At 51.9% G+C, this 4,159-nt stretch overlaps 1 long non-coding RNA gene across 1 annotated transcript in view; it reads left to right on the forward strand.

The window, feature by feature from the left end:
• The window catches only part of Gm39054, a 5,820-nt gene extending 2,693 nt beyond the window's left edge, over positions 1 to 3,127 (forward strand). Inside the window, exon 3 of the long non-coding RNA XR_869813.3 lies at positions 541 to 3,127. This is a non-coding gene — a long non-coding RNA (predicted gene, 39054). The remainder of the gene's footprint in view (positions 1 to 540) is intronic.
• The last annotated feature ends 1,032 nt before the right edge of the window (positions 3,128 to 4,159 follow it).

The following is a 4,159-nucleotide window of genomic DNA, read 5'->3' on the forward strand; positions in this document are numbered from 1 at the left end:
CAGGACACAGGCCCCTTTGTGCAGCTTGTGGCCGGAGTGAGCATCCTGCCCTCTTGCCACTGGGAGCTGGGGACCGTGTGGCAGTCACCGTCCCAGCTTGGGTTCAGCGAATCGAGGATAAAGTGGGGCTGAGCCCTGTGTGCTGACTCCAGTCCCCGATGGTAGAATCATCAGAAGCTGGCACCTGCCACCCGTGCAACCATCGTTGTCATTGTGTGGAGTTGTCTGTCGTGCAGGTGTCTAGGGAGGCCCAGAGTCTTCCAGACAGTTCCCTGGAGGAAGGATTGCTAGTGGCCCCTGTTTTGTGGAGACAGAAACATACAGTTCAGTGAAAAAGTGACCCAAGTTCTGTCCTACAAGGAGTTGGGAACAAATTCAGGATGAGGTGCTGTGGACTGATCGGACAGCCCTTATACTCACTGTAATCTTCCATCTACCTACTCAGACACCAAACTGTCCCTCTTTTAGCCACAGCCAGATCCCCTGAGGTCCTCAGATACCAGCATTAACCACAAATACGCTGGGATTGCATGTTCTCAGGTCAGAATCCAGACTAACAATCCAGAAATTGTCGGAGTGGAACCCAGCTCTCCAGACTTCAACAGCCTGCCCCAGGGATTCTGCTGGAAGCTGAAGTTGAGAATCCTGTACTGCTGCCTTGTTTTCCATAAGGTTAGGCTAACACATGGGCTGGGTGTGAACCTGGGCCAGGCATCCTTTTAGCCATACAAATATTAACTCAGGGAAGTTCACAAATGACTCCGTGAGAAAACCTAATGAAGTGGAGGTGCACAGTGGCAGAGGAAACCAGGCAGCTTTGAGCAGCCAAAAGGATTCTAGAGTCAAGCTCTTCTGGGCTGAGACAAAAATCCCCAGCAGTGTGTCTGGCTCCTAGAGGACATTCTGGGCCTGGCTGAGAATGCGGTCCTACAGGTGGCATTACCTCACCTGAGAGAGACGATGGCCCCCGTTCTCTGAGATCTGCTGCTTTGTCAAGACTGAGGTATATGTCATCTGCAACGCCAACTTCAGTGTCTGGAACCCTGGGGAATGTTAGCCTCGCCCTGCACCAGGCCACAAACTCAAAATGACATCCTGGGCTTTTGAAACACCTCACTATACGGGACACAGAGTAGTGGTCTCTCACAGGGAGCTGGGACCTCAGTTTGACCTCTCCGAACCTCTGTTTCTTCTTCTATGAAGTGAAGGGCAATAGTTGTAAATCCACAGGGCTTCTGTGAGTTTGGGAATGGTGATGTTTGTCACACCCAGAAGTGTGCACAGAGCAGCAGGCTGTGGTTAAGCCGACTACCCTCCTTCTCCCCCTGCCTTCTGGTGGCTTTGGGGAATACCAGCGTCCAGAAAAGTTCAAAGGAAGAAGCAAGTTCCCAAATGAACCAAGTGTACTTGGCCTCCAGCCCCTCGGCTCTCTCCATCTCCTGGGCACAGGGCTCCGGGGAGGTTTTGGAGGTTAAACACAGGCGCCTGCTATATCCTGGCAGAAACTTAGTTACCTGTGTTGAGGAGCACCAGCTCTACCACCCCTCACCACATCTCACACGCCACAGCACACTGGCCAGGCCAGGCCAAACTAGGCTTCCGCAATCACTGTTATGTTTGGGGACCAGTTGCCGCCAGACTGAGAACATCTGAAGCTCGTAAACTGCAGGTTCCCTGGGGGCTGACCCCCACTTTGGCTTGGGGAGAATTACCCATAGACAGAGCTTGCAAGGGATGCAAAAGAAGACCAGGTGAGGGGTGGCCATGAAGGTAGGGGGAGGCAGCATCTCTGGAGTAGCCTCTGGGGACCTAAGGAGAGAGAGCTGAGAAGGCTAGGAGGAGAGTCCCAGGCCTGGCTCAGCTCCAGCCCAGAGTGGCTCACCAGTTATGCAGCCTGGGGGGCAGGGCCTGGTTTTTCCTCTCTAGGCCTCAGTGCCCATGTGTGTACATCACTGGAAGGGGCTGACTGGAAGGGTCTACACACAGAAGGCTTTTGCATTCTAGAATTTTGGGCCTCTGAGGTCTAGCTTAGTGCTATAGGGAGGTAAACAATCGGTAATTCAACCAGGGGCAAGTCAGTGCGAGGGAACCATGACTCCATTCAGTCCTGGAGATCACAGGAGAGTCAGGAGCAGAAGGCCAAGAGTATGACCCCATAGCTCAGAACCATCAACTTAGGGTTCTCAGTGCCTAAAAGTAGCACAAATGGTTATACTAGCCAGAGACGGGGCAGATAGGAACCTTCCAGAAGCAGGGCTTGCAGCTGGGTGCATGGTCCAGAAGCCAAGGGCTTCTCCTTAGGACTCACTGCCCTTACCTTTCTCTCCCTTAGACCACAGCCAACATTCACTGAGAACTTTTTATGATCATGCCCTGCGGGGTTCTAGGCCATACACATACATTAAAAGCAATTCAACTTCCCAGTGTGCCAGGTCCTGATGCCTGACAAGCCTGGAATGTGGTCACCACAGGGAGTCTCAAGACACCTAACAGGGCGGGCAGGCTGGTCCTAACACTACCCTGACCTCAGGCAGCCTCCTGTTCCCCCTTAGGACCCATGTCTCTGAAAAGCTGTGGCCTGGTGAGCCTGAGACTCACACACCTCGGTGACACAACCTCTCCTCAGAGATGCCTGCTGTGGGCATTGGGGTGGACACGTCTCCCAGACGGTACATCTGGCTTTGGGAATGAGAGCATGCATGTGGCCAGAGTGGGCTTTCCTCAGCCTTGGTTCTGCTCTGGGTGCCTTACTTCTCAGAGTATCCCTCAAGCACAGGCCGCAGAGTGCCTCTGAGCTGGGAGCCTTTGATTCATTGAACTTCAAAGATTATACGTCTAAAGGCCCAGTCACAACAGGACCACTCTAAACACACTGTCACAATTAAACACTTGATCATTTTCAAATAAGAAAAACTAGCTGGAGGTCTGTAGAAAATACAGACTAGCTGTGAATATGTGAAAACATACCTTGGGTTAGTTCCTCAGAGAAATTCCAACCCATTACTCCATCCTCTTACTCCCCCCACCTCTGCACTGATCTGAAACGCCCTCCTCCAACCCCAGACATAATCAATATCTCACTACTTTTGCCAACAGCTGTTACCTGAGGAATCCTTGACAGCAGATCCCGAAAGACCGCCCTAGACCGGATTCTGGAAAGGTCAGGAGTCTTTTGGAACAGCAAAGTTTCCACCCAATCAGAACTGCTTAGGAGATATTGTTCCTGGTCAGTGATCCAGAGACTGAAGGGGCTTCCAGGTCCCTTGCCTACTTTGTGGACTGGATGTGTGGCCCTGGGCCTGTCCCTGCTCCTCTCTGAGTCTGTCTCTATAAAGGACTGGGACTGATCAGGTGGTTTCTGCCTGGCCAGTCCCAGGCACTCAGGCTCAGCCTACTAGGACTGGGCTATCCTGCTCTGAGGACAAGCTCTCACACCACTCTGAGTTCCCCCATGAAGAGGATCAGACCAGAGTGCCTGTCCTGTATATCAGGCCTGCCTAGAGTTCTTGGAAGGTAGACATCCAGGACCTGTGAGAGTGTGAGGGGGGGGGGGTGGGGGGCTCCTGCCTGCCTTGCACCTGGGGACTGGGCCAGGCTTACCGATGGGCGTGCTCACTGCCACATGCTCACAACTCTGAGGAGAAGTGTGGATCCTGGCCCAGCTCTCCACATGAAGTGTCAGAAATGTTTCCCAGAGGGCCTCGGGGCTCATGACATCATAGATAGCAGTTTCCATGTGGCACTCACAGAGCTAAGTTCACTTAAAAATGAGCAATGTCTTTTCCTCCTCCTCCTCCTCTTCCTCCTCCTCCTCCTCCTCTTCCTCCTCCTCCTTCTTCTTTTTTCTTCTTTCTCCTTTCTATTATGGCTGAGACATGAATATAAGATTAATGACTGCAGGAATTTACAAAATCCAGAAGTTCATCGTCTTCTTTCTTTCTTTTTTAAGATTTATTTATTTTATGTATATGAGTACACTGTCTCTGTCTTCAGACACACCAAAAGAGGGCATCAGATCCCATTTCAGATGGCTGCGAGCCACCATGTGGTTGCTGGGAATTGAACTCAGGACCTCTAGAAGGGCAGTTGGTGCTCTTCACCTCTGAGCCATCTCTCCAGGCCTCCCTTCTTTCTTAAAGCCACCCTGACTCTATTCCAG

Source organism: Mus musculus, chromosome 7, assembly GCF_000001635.26.
Source record: "Mus musculus strain C57BL/6J chromosome 7, GRCm38.p6 C57BL/6J".
NCBI classification, from domain to species: Eukaryota; Metazoa; Chordata; class Mammalia; order Rodentia; family Muridae; genus Mus; species Mus musculus.